Here is a 16,391-nt window from a genome sequence, read left to right as displayed (position 1 = left end):
ACGGCGTGGCTTCTAGTAAGACCAACACGCTGCAGAGGAGATGGGGTGCTAGCCCCGGGATTTAGAGCCTCAGAGGCAAAAGAGAGGGATGGCTCACTTCATCTACAGAATACACTTTCCCGATTGTTTCGTGGTGTACTAACTACCGTGCCGCTGGGGTTTATGGGTCCACTCAGTCGTTGACTACTTCATATTTTGATCCTTAAGTACTGAGAATTATGCTTGCTTGGAATTAAAAGCCCTACCCATAGAATGTTTTAATTTTCAAGGAGTTAAAAGATCTTCTTACAGATCCACCAAGAGCATTTCATCTTTTACTTCCTATCATTTCCATCCCGAGACACACAACACAACTCAAGAAACAGGCATCACAGTTGTAAAGTGGAACACAACCAGATGGCTTCCCGGGTCTGGCTGTCTAAATACCGTGTCATCTGTGTTACATAATTCTTAGAGAAAGCACGTGGCTTTAATTGTGCAGCGCGGATCATGACAGATTGCTCGGGTTTTTGACATAATTTTCTTCAGTGTTTGCTCTGCTCTGAGCTCAGGGAAACTAATGATGTCCAGGTGGGATCCAGGTGCAGGTATGTGTGCTAACTCCAGAGGGCCTGCTTATATGGAAAATGGTTTTGTTGGAGAGTTCTAGCTTTGAAAACTTGCTCTCTTGGCCCTTTTTAATAAGTGCTCATTTCTCTCTAAATATTCCCCCGTCCCCGTGCTGACTAATGAGTAACTGAAGTTCCCAGAGAGTGTGAGCAGCTCTGAGAAGGGGAAGAGGGTTTTGGGTTCCGCTGCCGATGGTGGACAGCCATTCTTCAGGGTCTCTCGGGAGAGCGATCTTTACAGCACATGGCTCATTCTTCAGATTATCATCAACATGCTCAACGCTGAGATGATTTCACTTCACTTGAAGTTGAGAACAGAAAATGATGCTTGTTAAGAAGATACATTTCTTGTTATCAAAAGTAACTGGAGTTGTGGAGACGGATGGTGGTGATGGTCGCACAACAATGCGAAGGTACTGAATGCCACTGAATTGTATACTTAAAAAGTGGTTAAGAGGGTAAATTTTATGTTATGTAGGCCTTACCACAATAAAAAAAAAGGAACTGGTTCTGTTTTTAACTTTAGGAGGTGAAGGCAGTAGAAATTAGAGCAATATGCCAACTTCAGGCCAGTAATACTTGGAGAATCCTTCCATTCTATTGGAAACTAAAACCATACATTGGCATAGAATTGATTTATAGTTTACAAAGCACTTTTATACATCCTCTCTTATTCGACCCTCTCTGTGTATACAAGACAAGTAGGCTTATCACCATATTACAAATGAGGATTGTTGCAGTTATCTTTGCTCCATCATAAATGGCTCTAAGATCTACAGTGGCTTAAGAACACTCATTAATTTTGCTCTCCAGTCTGCAAATGTGCATAGGGCTTGGCAAGGATGGCCATCTCTGCTCCATCTAGATTATTCTGGGTGTCTCAGTGAGGACTAGAAGATCTACTTCCAAGAATGGTCCCTCCCGTGGCTGGCGAGTTGGTGCTGGCTGTCAGCAGGAGCTCAGTCAGGACCAGCACAGAGTCTCAGGCCTCCTGCACATGAGCCCTGCACACAGATGCCTGGGCCTCCTGCAACAGCCTGGTGGCTTTCAAACATGGGTGTTCCAAAAGAGAGGGAGTGCAAGCTCCCAGTCTCTAGGGCCTGGGTCCGGAAGCTGTCACATCATCACTTCCGCTGTGTGCTGGTGGTCTCTGCAGTCACAGAGCTACCAGTCTTCAAGCAAAAGAGACACGGACCCAGTCTCTCAAAGGGGAGAATATCAACCAATCTGTGTCCGTCTGCAATCTGCCACAAGGATGTCAAGGCTTACAGTGGATTGGCCAGGGTTACTCAGCTGGGAAGGGAGACTTGCCCCTTGGTTTTCTCCATGAAACTATTCTGGATTGGTATGACACCAAAGTCCATCTAAGTCACTTGAAATTGTGTCCTTCCCATGAAGGTCATTGGTAAACATGCTCGAACCACTTTTGCTTTTTTAAGTTAGAGTACAAGAATGAGTTAATAAGAATAATTTTTTTTTTTTGAGACGGAGTCTGTCACCCTGAGTAGAGAGTACAGTGGTATCATGGCAGCTCACTGCAACCTCAACCTCAAACTCCTGAGCTCAAGCGATTCTCCTGCCTCAGCCTCCCAAGTAGCTGGGACTACAGGTGCGAGCCATCACTCCTGGCTAATTTTTTTTATTTTTGGTAGCAACAGAGTCTCGAACTCCTGAGCTCAAGCAATCCTCCTGCCTTGGCCTTCCAGAGTGCTAGGATTACAGGTATAAGCCACCACACCCGAACAAGAGTAATTTTTTATATTATAAAATGCTTTGAAACACATCCATTCCAGCTCTGAGATCCAGGTATGTACATAAAATCTTTAATTTAGTTTCTGCCAAGACTTTAAACACTAACTTCTGTAATATTTATCACCACCAAAACGCATATAAATGCAGTATAATGTGTCCTAAATCTAAGCAGTTTTAATATCATAAATGTCATGTTTATCAGATTATCTCAAGTAGGAAGTGATTTCATTTGATGTTGCCTAAAAATCTTAAAAGATTAGAAATGTTCTATTACAGTTAAGATGTGTTTTTATGACATGAAGCTTCAACTTTAGGGTGAAGGTCTTGTAGGTGAAATAACAGTTTTGCTTTGAAGAACTTTGCCTGGCAGCCAAACTTGCTGGGAAGAAACTATCTCAAGTGGGAGATCCTGGCCTACGAGTGCTTCATGTTGACAAATGAGGTGGTTAAGCCATGGAGACTCGGGAAAGCATCTTTTACAATGGAGAGGCCTCCTGGTCACAACTTTAACCCAGTGATCAGATTCCACACCCACATCGCTAATAGCGTAACAACCCACAGTTGAAACCTCCCAGCATGAGGCAGTAGGAAGCACACAGTACCACCTGTAAAATACTCTTGCCAAAAAGGGCTTGACTCTAATAAAGCCTTGAGATCTAACTTTTCGTAAGCTTTTCTCAACTGGAGTTCCTCAACCTAACTGTAAATCCAACGAAAATGAGTTTAGTGGTGATTTACTCAATTCTCCCGAGAATGGAACACAACGAGTGGCATTCTAGTTGCATGGGATAGAAGTTAATTCATGACATAAAATGGGTGCCTTAGACAATCACCCCTGAATTCTCTCCTGGATCCCCAGTTATGAAGGGCCAGGTTCAATGAGACAAATCTGGAATGTGACACATTCCACAGAACAACTCATCTAGTTTCTTCAAAAAGAAAATGTCATGAAAAACAAAAGTGGTGATTGTGAATGAAAGGAGACTAAAGACTTCTCTCACAATAGATTATTTTTTCTTGCCTCCTTTTGACTTTCAACTACAAGGATTCATATAGTATATAGTCTCTTACATCAAGCTTATTTCATTCAACATAATGTCTGAGATTCATCCATGTTATTGCACGATTCAGTGTCTCTTCACTTTTTATTGCTGCGTTGTATTCCTCTGCATAAATATGCCATAATTGGTTTATCCATTTTGTTGTCGATAGATATTTGTGACATTCCCAGTTTGGGGACATTATGAATGAAGCTACTGTAAGCATCCTTGCACAGGTCTTCTGGTGGCAGATGCAACTCTCGGGTATATACTGAGAAAAGGAATCGCTGGGTCATCGAGTCGGTATATGTTGAAGTTTATTAGACACAGCCAATTGTGCTAAGTGGTTGAACCAATTTACACTTTCAGCCAAAGCATCTGAGGGTTCCAGTTGTTTCACATCCTCACCCCTTCTGGGGGATGACGGGGGAGGCCCTATTCACAGGGGAAGGGCGTGGGGAAATCTGCCAGACAATGAAAATATTCTCCATATCGATCTGGTTGGTGGTCACATAGAGGTATACTTATATAAAAATTCATCAAGGTATACATTTGCAGTTGTACACTTTGTATGCAGGCTCTACCTCAATGAGAGAAGAGAGAGAAGAGAGAGTAAGTAACTAAAAAAACAGCAACCAAAGATAATGAGTGAAATGTAATTGGTTCCTGATTCACAACGAAAGCCAGTTATAAAAGACAGTTCAGGGCCAGGCGTGGTGGCTCACTCCTGTAATCCTAGCTCTCTGGGAGGCCCAGGGGGGTGGATCATTTGAGCTCAGGAGTTCAAAACCAGCCTGAGCAAGAGCAAGACCCTGTCTCTACTAAAAAAATGGAGAGAAATTATTTGGACAGCTAAAAATATACTGGGCAGAAAAAATTAGCTAGGCATGGTAGCACACGCCTGTAGTCCCAGCTACTCGGGAGGCTGAGGCAGAAGGATCGCTTCAGCCCAGGAGTTGGAGGTTGCTGTGAGCTAGGCTGACGCCACAGTACTCTACCCCAGGCAAGAGAGTGAGACTCTGTCACACACACACACAAAAAAAGACAGTATGAAGTCAGTTTTAATATGACCTGGATATTAGATGTTATAGGGAATTCACCTTAATTTTCTTAGCTATAATTGTATTGCGGTTAGGTAGCAGAATAATGTCCTTACTATGAGATGCATGCCAGGGTATTTAGTCAGGGTGAAACTATCATGATACCTATAACATACTTTCAAATTGTTCAACAAATGTGTGTGTATACGTGTGTGTGTATACACATAGAGAAAAAAATAATATGGAAAAAAATGTTAACCGTTGTTCAATCTAGGTGGCAGATATAAAGGTGTTTGTTATATTATTTTTTCAACTTTTCCGAATATTTAAAAATTTCCATAACAAAAACAAAATGTGTTTGGCAGAAGATGTGGAGATCTGAAGTGGCCAGCTTAAAATAACAAAGTAAATAAGGAGAAGACCCTAACACAGAATCTGGGAACCGTGACTCTCTGTGCCCCCCCAGCCATTGTCACTGCCTGGTGTTAAAGACTGGGTGTCTTCTCTGCAGTGCTACCCTTTAACATAAATAAATGAAGGCCGGGCGCGGTGGCTCACGCCTGTAATCCTAGCACTCTGGGAGGCCGAGGCGGGTGGATTGCTCGCAGTCAGGAGTTCGAGACCAGCCTGAGCGAGACCCCATCTCTACTAAAAATAGAAAGAAGTTATCTGGCCAACTAAAATATATATATAGAAAAAAATTAGCCGGGCATGGTGGCGCATGCCTGTAGTCCCAGCTACTCGGGAGGCTGAGGCAGGAGGATCGCTTGAGCCCAGGAGTCTGAGGTTGCTGTGAGCGAGGCTGACGCCACGGCACTCATTCTAGCCCGGGCAACAAAGTGAGACTCTGTCTCAAAAAAAAAAAAAAAAAATTAAATGAAAAAAAAAAGAGACTGTTAAATTTGAATATGCTCTTTAAAATTAATTTCCTTCTGCAAAGTACTCCCAATAGTCTAACTGGGCAGCACAAAGACACCCCCAGATTTCTCTTATAAATAAATTGAATTTGCATCCTGCCTGCAATTCACACCTCCCTCTGCAGATCGCATCGCCCCTTCTCCCGCCTCTCTCCCTCTCTCCTGTTACACAGCTACTTTCAAAACCACTTCACAATCATTTGACCCACGTCCATATTCCCTTTTTCTAATGCAAAAGCTAAATTGAAAGCTAAGTGGCCCTGGCAGCCCACAGAGCCCCGTGATTTCTGCCCCAAGCGGGAGGGGGACCCCGCGAAATGTCGCGCTGCCGTTTGAGGTTCGCGGGCCCAGCTGCCGCGCTCAGCCGGGCTTCTCAGGTGGCTGGGCTGCTTTGAAGGTTTACTTTCAATTAAAAAATAAAAATAAAAAAAATAAGAAAGAAGCCAAATCAGCAGCTGTCAGGGATGCAGGGAAGATTTATTCGGGGTGGCCAAAGGGGACCGTGGCCAGCAGTAAAGCCCTGAAAGGAGGCAGGAAGGAAATTCGGGCTGGAGAGAGAAATCCCTCCCGGCAAGGTCAGCCAGCGCCGGCCAGCCCTTCTGGGCCAGGCGGCCCGGCTCCTACTGCTGCGCTCGGATGGGAACCGAAGGAGGTGGCCCCGGGGACACTGGGAGGGTGGGTGTGGGGAGGACGTTGCCCGGGGGCAGCAGACAGGGTAGCGCCTTGAACGCATAGCTTATTAATCAGATGAAACCGGGCCTGAGGGATCAAAACATGACTGATTTTCCAATTGCTTCCTGACTCAGACGCTGGTGCTGCCCATCTCAAATGCGATGCGGGGTGAAGAGGCCGGGTCCCTCGGCCGCGCCGCGTGCGTGTCGCTCGCCTTGAAGTCGGCCCGCGTGCAGAAGCCGCGCGGACTGCGGAGCCTGGCAGGAGTCCGGGGCTGGGGCTTGATCACCTTTCCTTTCCTGTCTCAGTTCTTAGGCAGCTTTAGACGTTTGACGTGCTAGGGGGACAGCTATTGTGCGCTTTTCAGAGGGAACGAGCCAAGCTCCCCGTGAACCTTGATCCATGCCCAAGTAACTTCTAGAAGTAAACAGTTAAGCTACAGGCATGGGTTTGAAAAAATTCCGCTCAGCCCCTCCCTCCGTGTTCACACCCCTTCTCCTTCCCACCCGATCCGGGGTGCAAGTGGCACATAGAAGCTGGAGTGGATGGCCGGGCGCGGTGGCTCACGCCTGTAATCCTAGCTCTGGGAGGCCGAGGCGGGTGGATCGCTCGAGGTCAGGAGTTCGAGACCAGCCTGAGCAAGAGTGAGACCCCGTCTCTACTAAAAATAGAAAGAAATTATCTGGCCAACTAAAAATATATATACAAAAAAATTAGCCGGGCATGGTGGCTCATGCCTGTAGTCCCAGCTACTCGGGAGGCTGAGGCAGTAGGATCGCTTAAGCCCAGGAGTCTGAGGTTGCTGTGAGCTAGGCTGACGCCACGGCACTCACTCTAGCCCGGGCAACAAAGTGAGACTCTGTCTCAAAAAAAAAAAAAAATAAAAAAAAAAAAATAATAAAAAAAAAAAAATAAAAATTAAAAAAAAGAAGCTGGAGTGGGTTTTCCTCCAGCCGTGGTGACCCTCCGCACCACACCTGCTCCCTTTGCACCGTGGGTAACAAGGGTCACCACCGAAGCCGCTGCTTATACCTGCAGATGTGGCCCAACTATCCCAGACCTCATTAGCCTGTGTCTACTTTTTAAAAAAATAAATATATATACACACACAAAGATTTAATTTTTAAAAAGCAAACAAAATTTTGATAGATTAAGCCCATTATTTGCCTGATTTCCAGATATTGGCCTTCTTGTACCTGTCCTGTCATTTCTTTTCTTTTCTTTTTTTTTTTTTTTTTTTTTTTTTTGAGACAGAGTCTCACTCTGTTGCCAGGCTAGAGTGCAGTGGCATCATCATAGCTCACAGCAACCTCAAAGTCCTGGGCTCAAGCGATCCTCTTGCCTCAGCCTCCCGAGTAGCTGGGACTACAGGTGAGCACCATCACACCCGGCTAAGTTTTCTATTTTTTGTAGAGATGGGGTCTTGCTAAGTTTCCCAGGCTGGTCTTCAACTCCTGGCCTCAAGCAATCCTCCCACCTCAGCCTCCCAAAATGGCTTCCCAAAGTGCCAGGATTACAGGTGTGAGCCACCACGCCGGGCCTGTCCTGTCATTTCCAACAGTTCCCAAAGAGAGGCCCTTACTTGCTCAGGCCCACAAACCAGTCTGTCTTCAGTAGTCAGCCTGAAGTGACCACCCTCTTTTAAGTCTCGACTCCAGCTCTCCCTTGTCCTTGTCCACCACGTGAGCCTCCTGGGTAGGGAAGCCCAGCACTGCTGTGCCCACTCAGAGAATCCCGTGGCCATAGACTAGGGACTCCAGATGACATGCCCATGAGAGCGTAACATACCAACCAGAAAGTCAAAGCAACATTGGGTTCATTGCAGGACCAAACAGAACGACTTCTTCCTTGGTTCTGTCATACTGCAACATCTGGTCACCAAGGAGGTAGCTCTGTTATGCCAAGAAAATCACAAAGTCTCTTTTGAAATGTTTTATCAACTTCCGGGGTCACCCATTGCCTGAAAGGGAGTCCTTATGTAAAATAATTCCATGACTTCTGGTCTTCAGTCCTCTATCCAGAAAAGCTCAAATATAAACCAGGAAGATAAATATAGATTGTCCACTGCTTTCTTTTTCTTCCTCTTTCTTCCCAGCTTTTTTCCCCATATTTCTTCCCAGATTTTCTTCCCCAAAATAAATTTCCTTCTCTTTCCCAAGTTGCAGAACAAAATCTCTTAAGTTTTTAATAAATGAAACAGATATTGATAGAGATGGAATGAAGGTATTGTCTGTATTAACAGTATCTGGGGGCCAGTGCGGTGGCTCACACCCGTAATCCTAGCACTCAGGGAGGCCGAGGCGGGAGGATCACTTGAGGTCAGGAGTTCGAGACCAGCCTCAGAAAGACCAAGACCCCGTCTCTACTAAAAATAGAAAGAAATTAGCCGGGTAACTAAAATAGAAAAAAAAATTAGCTGGGCATAGTGGTGTGTGCCTGTAGTCCCAGGTACTCAGGGAAGCCAAGATGGGAGGATCACTTGAGGCCAGGAGTTTGAGATTGCAGTGAGCTGTGATCATGCCACTGCCTTCCAGCCTAGGCAACAGAGCAAGACCCTATTTCAAAAAAAAAAAAAAAAAAAAATCACAACTGCCAACACTTAGTTTAAAAAAAAAACAGCTGACATTTTGAGAAATAGGTTTATTTTGTGAATCACAAACAATGCCTAGATTATGAAATAGATTTAGCTCTGAAAAATTGGCTATAGAGCAATTTTCACCAAAATGTACATTATTTCCCCATTAGCATCCACTATAATATCAAAGACAGCCTCATAAAAGCAAAAAGTTCAGGAGTAAGAAATGCCCCCATGTAAATGATGTGGACACTTTGGGGTAAGATAAAGATTTTGTGGAGAAGGAGTATCAAATTTCCTGATTTGAAGGAATGGTACAAATGAAAGAGCTTAAGTGGATGTTTGGGACGACTTTTTAGAAAAGGTTAAAGGTCACCCAACGTGCATGTGCTGCCTTGGTGACCAGGGAAGTCGCCCCGTGGCTAAAGAGAAAGATTTAAAATGTGGCTAGACTCAGGGAATATTCTACAATATGAAATTTGAAATTATTTTGTAATAAAAATAATTGCACTTTACAGCCTTGTCATATAATTACAAAAGAAGCGCCACCGCGTCGTTTGTGGTTGGGTGTTAACTAGAACTTTGCTGCAATACCAAATTCGGCCAGTAGATGGTGTTTTCCTAAACAGAGAAAATACCAGGTTGAAACTTTTTATGAAGATACTGTATTTGAAGTTAGAGTATTATGAGTTTATTGGATACTTTGGAATACAGTTTTTACAATAAGAAGCAGACAGCTACATCCATACTTGGAAATGTGGATGTAAGAGTAGGAATAAGATAAATGTCAATAAAAGAATGGTTTAGGAAAGATGGGGGTAGGTTTGTGTAGGTAAGATAAGAAGAGAATTACTCTTTTTCAGTGAATTTCTGGGAAAAAAAGATTTTTTTAAAGGCTTTGGAGGTCTTTGAATGTAGTGATTTTTTGACAGCCAATAACTTGTAAAATTGTTACAAAGGAAAGATTAGCGAATGGCACTAATGAAATACCTGCAGAAAAACTTTTATCTTACCTTACTTACAGTCTCAGGGATTTTAAGGGGTTCCCTAAGAAGAGATTCCTCATTCTGGAATGTGTGTGTGCATGTGTGTTGAGGAGGGTGAGGGAATTTGGTGTTGGAGGGGGTGTGTGTGGTGGTGGATGTGTGTGGCGTGTGGACGTGTGTAGTGTGTGGACATGTGGGGGGTGGATGGAGAGTGGGGCACAGTGGTTGTGTGTGTGGGACTTGGTGTGGGCATGCGGGGAGGGTGGATACGTGTCGATGTAGGGGGACAGGGGTGGGGGAGGAGGGCATGTCGGCGGGCAGGGGCCGGGAGTGGATGTGTGTGGTGGAGTGTGCGCGTGTGCACACACAAGCCCTTATGTGAGCACCTTGGGGCAGCCTTACCTTCTAGTAGGGAAAAAGGAGAAGTCATTGTTTTTGGCTTTTTTGGAGAGTTTATGTAGCCTTAACTGATTTGCTGAGATTAGGTCAATATCAAATATTGAGAAGTGAGGGGGCTGTTACCAGATTTCTTTACATTGTAACACAAAACAATCTTACCCATTTATTGATTCAGCAGCTGCTGGAACAGAACGAAAAGGGAGAAAAACGATGTGGAACTACTGCCATCTGGTGGAGAATGTTGAGACTGCTGATGTAGAGTGGAGAAAGGCCCTTAAGTGTGGGTTTTGTTGATTGGGAGTTTTTTTGTTTTGATTTGATTTGATTCGGCTTTTTGTTTGGTCCACTTACCATTCACCTCCTTCCACAAGCTCTGACTTCCTGTGTGAGGATGGAGTGAACAGAGCCTGCTAAGTGTTGCGAGACCGTGTGGCATGTGGCTGATGCATCCAGACTGGAGTTTCAGACTCCTAGAGTTCAAGTTCTGGCTCCTTGCCTGCTGACTGTGCCACCTGGGACAAGCCATCTACTCTCTTTATTCTTCATTTTCTATAGTTTCTAAGAAATGATGTAATTAACCCTGTGCTGGCAGAATGAACAGCGTACACAAGTTTCTGTGTTATCATCGTGCATGTAAATCCTATTCTAGCCTTCTGCGGTCAAAGCCTTGTCTATACGATGTCCAGGAGAGCTGTGCAGCCTTGCCAGAGAGGGACTGGGTTGCCGGAGAAGAGATAGGGCCAAGCAGGACCGCTCGGCAGCAGTACAGCTGTAGGGGCACTGCCCTCTCTTGCCTCCCTACAAACATCACTATAATAGAAACAATTAATCAAGCTGTGTCACTTCACTGTAGCACGCGTTCATGTTCATGTTCCCGTTAACTCCGTGTCCAGTGATAGATAACTCCTAAAGGCCAGGACCCTGCGGACCCTGGGCCCCAGTACCCACATACAGTATGAACCTTGCTGGGGGCTGTTATCTCAAAGAAATAGGCATTTCCCTCAATCTAGAGGACAGTGTAGAAGAATGTGGCCTTCAGAACTCCAGACCATCCACGTGAAGCCAGAGGGATACCACCCAAAACTAACGATTGAACTCACACCACTGGATTCAGATATGGGAGTCCAGGAAAATAGAATGTCCGACCAACCACCTGACTGCCCCCTGGGCCCTGGCTCAGATGCCCCAGATTGGGGCAAGGGAACAGGAAGGATGGAGAACTCATTTAAGAATCATCCGTCTTCCAGTTTCTAAGAAGAAACTGACAAGATCCTTCCTATGGAAGAAAAGACATATCTTTCGCATCTTTACCTTTTTCATTTTATTTTATTTTATTTTATTTTATTTTATTTTATTTTAATTTTTTGAGACAGAGTCTCGCTCTGTTGCCCAGGCTAGAGTGCCGTGGTATCAGCCTAGCTCACAGCAACCTCAAACTCCTGGGCTCAAGCGATCCTCCTATCTCAGCCTCCCAAGTAGTTGGGACTACAGGAATGCGCCACCATGCCTGGCTAACTTTTTTATTTTTTGTAGAGACGAGGTCTCTCTATTTTGCTCCGTTTGGCCTCAAACTCCTGGGATCAAGCAATCCTCCCACCTTGGCCTCCCAAAGTGCTAGGGTTTCAAGTGTGAGCCACTGCACCAGCCATTTATATTTCAAAATCAATTGTCTTTACCAATAAATCATTTTGCAATAAATATGTTCCTGTCAAGTAGACCTTAAAAAAAAAGTCAGTTCTATTGCATAATAATGTTTATATCTTCTGTCTTAGCCACCACACAAGAATAAGTAACGCAAATGTCTATTTCTTTCTTCTACTCGACTTTCAGAGGCTACGTTTCATACACAGTAGGGGAGGTGCTTGACATGTCTGTTAGCTATGGCTGAACAGTGAACACTCCCAAAATGTCATCTTATCACTGCTCGGGAGTCTCTGGGCCAGCTGGGTGGTTCTTCTGGTCCGGGCCGTGCTGGGCTACTTTCAGCCGGCCTCATTTTGCCCCGGTTTGCCTTTGTTTCTTCTATCAGCTGCAGAGTCAGCTTGAGGCCTCAGCTGTGACAACTTGATTCTGCTCCACGTGGTCTCTCATGCTCTAGCAGGCTAGGCTGGCATGTGTGCACCTGGCCGCAGGGCAAGCGTCCAAGAGACAGAACAGATGTGCACTGACCTCTTGCGGCCTGGCAAAGTGTCACTTTCACTGCCTGTTGGCAGCAGTCTTTCGGCCAAAGCAAGTCACCCTTGATAGGAGGAGCTAGCTACAAAGTCATGGCGCAAATGGGGATGGGGGAGGGTGGGTACAGAAAGGGGTGGAGAAGTGTGGCCATGCTGGCACTCTCGCACAATGCGTGAGGAAAACAATCAGGTCTCCATGACAGCTCCAATTTCTGAATACCCCTTAGAGTAGATGTTTATCATCTCTGCCCACTTCTCCTGGTAACTGCACCCTCCTTCATTTGTGGGAACTGTTCCTCCCTCTTCTGGTCATACGACTTGCTTCCTCCCTGCCACGGAGATTAGTCTGAAGGAGAAACTGACACAGGTGGGTGGTGCTAGCATCCTCCCTCCCCTCGAGGGACCAGTTCAGAGACACACACAAGACATCCGCTGGGCACTCAATTAATTGTTCCCCGAATTTTTTTCTCACTGTTACTAGGAGAGACCCTTTTTCTATATGATTAAGAGGAACACGAGCATCCATCACTCCAGCCCTGTGTAGAAGCCAGTCTGAGAAAAGACAGTTGTCCCAGTCCCCGGTTTCAGCCATCACTGGGGGCGGCTCCCGCCATGGTCTTCTCGCACTTGGGCAGTGGGAGCCAATAAGCTCACCTTGGCTGGGGTGGTTCAGACAGCCTGTCTGTCGCTTGTAACCAAGGGAAGCCTAGCGGATGGACTCCCACAACATAACATTTCCAACGGAAAGGGCGATGTTTGTACTTTCTGGGGTACTCACTGAAATGGTTTCATGCGTCACTCTTTCTTTTTACACACAGAGCAGGGCGGCACTGCAGATGCCCAAAGGGAGCAGACAGGGGTGTGAAAGTGACTCAACGAGGCGAATGGAAGTGTCGGGGCCGAGGGTATCACCCCCCTACTGCCCATTCAGCAAATTGTTTTCTTGAGGGAATATGGGCCCAGTATTGCTGGATCGTCCAATTTTCAGAAAAAAAGCTGAAAATCCCAATTTAAGGTTAACTTTTCCAATTTATAAATCATGACAACAAATCCAGTACATCACACAGAGCCGATACATCTGTGAATTGCTCACTTGGAACCTGTGTAATGAAATGTACAGCTAACTCACCGACTGTAGAGCTGACTCACCGCTGAATTCCGTACTTTCTTGGACTTTTTCATTCTTCCCTCGCTTCCATCACCAACACAAAAATGTTGAGCACGTCGTAAGCGTTGCTGTCCATGTGTCGAGAAACTTCACTGGAATGAGGGCACTGTGTTTAGCAGCCGAGTCACCGAGCATACCAGCCTAATGGCACATGATTTGAATTTGGGCCTTAACAAAACTACAAATGACAGTGTGTTATGGACTGGCAGGCTGCTTATGGAGCGGTTGACACTGTAAATGTGAAATCCCTAAAGGCAAAAGTTCTACTTTATTATGCTTAAACATATGATGCTTTTGCCAGTTGTTTCTCTGTTGTCTCTAAGCTTCAAGCCTGCCTTTTTATACACTACAAGGTAAGGCTGGAGCTAGCAGTCATACCTATTTCTCACACTCCCTTGCCTGCTGGTTTCCAGTTAGGTTCCACCAATGGAAGACACTGTCAAGAAACAGGAAGATGGGAAGTACTGAGAAGAAACTTAGTGCTTCTAGCTTGAGTTGGCACCCCTCCGGCACAGCTCCTGCCTTGCTGTCCCCATCAGAGGTACCAACAACAGCCATGGCTGTCCCCCACTCACCTCCCTACACCCCCACTTGGCAGTCTGAACACTGGCTGGTCCTACTCCTTGGGCTGTCCAAGCCCTAATCACAGGGCATCATGCATCAATCAGAAATCCAAGCATCAGCCCTCCAGGGACTTCTCCAACATTCTAGACTCTGATAACATCATTTCTTTCCTTTCTTTCTTTTTCTTTTCTTCTTTTTTTTTTTTTTTTTTCCCATGAGACAACATCTCGCTCTACTGCCTTGGCTACAGTGCAATGTCATCATCATAGCTCACTGGAACCTTAAACTCCTGGGCTCAAGTGATCCTCCTGCCTCAGCCTCCCGAGTAGCTGGGACTACAGGCATGCGCCATCATGCCTGGCTAAGTTTTTTCTATTTTTAGTAGAGACAGGGTTTCACTCTTGCTCAGGCTGGTCTCAAACTCCTGGCCTCAAATGATCCTTCTGCCTCAGCCTCCAAGAGTGCTAGGATTACAGGCGTGAGCCACCTTGCCCAGCCTCCTTTTAGTCTGTCACTCTCTAAAGATGGTAGTTGCTTTCTTAAGTTATGAATCTCTGGGTTATGTCAACATCCACTTTTTGTTCTTTTGGCCTTCCAATAACCTGCATTAACCAATTCCCTGTATTAAATTCCTTCTGTTTGGAATAATTAACATGGTTTCTCTTTTCTTGACTCATGCCTGATTGAAAGCAATTATTAAAATAAAAAGTTCACTTTGTTATGCTAGAATTTCTTTATTTTTCTGAAATCATAATGTGAAAAACAGTTTCTTCAAATGCCAAGATCCTTACCACAGAAAATTGTTACCAAAAAGCCACAAATAGTAGTTCTGTAAAACAGTTGTTATGATTGCTTAGTTACTTGTGTCTAAAACCTTCATGACTCATAATAACATCTGCTCTACAGTGTCGTTAATAATTGGCATTCATATCCCAAAGTTCTGTACTATTCTGGAGTCCATCTCTATACAGACCAACTGAAGCCAACACTTAGGGACTAATATTCTTAGGAATGTTCTGCCAATTACACTAGTGGAATTGGGTCCAGATTTAGGATGAGCAAATAAGTATTTAAAAACCCGATTTTAGGGCCAGGCATGGTGGTTCACACCTGTAATCCTAGCACTCTGGAAGGCCAAGGCAGGAGGATTGATTGAGCTGAGGAGTTCGAGATCAGCCTGAGCAAGAGCGAGACTCTGTCTCTACTAAAAATAGAAAAAATTAGCTGGGCATGCTGGCATGCACCTGTAGTCCAACTACTCAGGAGGCTGAGGCAGGAGGATAGCTTGAGCCCAGGAGTCTAAAGTTGCAGTGAGCTATGATGATGACACTGCACTCTAGCCCAGGCAATAGAGCAAAACTCTGTCTCAAAAATATATATATATATGATCTTATATATATGATCTTAGGCCAGGGATGGTGGCTCACCCTTGTAATCCCAGCATGTTGGGAGGCCAGGGTGGGAGGATCTCTTGAGCCTAAGAGTTCAAGGCAGCAATGAGCTGTAATCACCCCTGTACTCCAGCCTGGGCAACAGAGCGAGATCCCATCTCTAATAAAAATAAATCATATTTTATAATCCAGCTCTGTTTGGGGTCAGGGGATGGTAATTACTCATTCTAGAATAAGAGCCTTCATTTTATTAAAGGATTCACCTGATATCTTTCAAACTTTAGACATATAAACATATGTTTCTAGAAAATAGGATTACATTATTTTTTCCCTCTAGAAACGTCTATACCAAACTAATAATTACAGCTGCTGCTTGGATATAGGAATTGTTTTATTATTGTTTTTTCTTCTTACAATAAGTATATATTACTTTTATTATAATGAAAAACATATTTCAAAGTTCCTCCAGTGCAAATTTAAAAGACTTGAATTTTAATACTAGATTCACATTTTATTTTAATGAAAATGTCTGCTCATGCCTTTTTAGTAAGCACCTATGGAGTGCACAGCAGTGTGCTAAGACAATCCCAAAGTAAAACTTCTTTTCCTATGAAATCGAAATCTTACTGGCAAGATTCATAGGCATCTTTACAATAAGTAGCTAATATGTGATAGACTCTCAATAAACATTTGTTTAATGAATACATGCAGATACCATCAGAGGTATTTTTCACTCTCTCATTTCATAGAGGATCAGCCTTATTCAGTTCATTTATCATACATGTATCATGCTTCTTCACTTCTAAGACACACATTGCTCACGTCTCAACAACTCTGAAATCTGAATGGAACTTACTGTCAAGTATATTATCATAGGCAATTGCAGCATTCTCTTTTTTATAGTGGTAAATAAAATAACAGTAAGTCTCACACTGACAGCACTTAGATTGAATGACATACAACATGTATTATATTTTATATATGCTTTAGAAAGTACAGGTAAATACTTAGGCATGCTTCCCCCAAGGCTCAACTGCGAAAAGTTTTCATGGAACCACTACATTAAATGAACATTCAAGCCTCCAGTAATCATGTGAAATCCACA

The sequence above is a fragment of the Lemur catta genome, chromosome 16 (genome assembly GCF_020740605.2).
Source record: "Lemur catta isolate mLemCat1 chromosome 16, mLemCat1.pri, whole genome shotgun sequence".
In the NCBI taxonomy this organism is placed as follows: Eukaryota; Metazoa; Chordata; class Mammalia; order Primates; family Lemuridae; genus Lemur; species Lemur catta.
Note: the sequence above shows the minus strand (reverse complement) of the source record.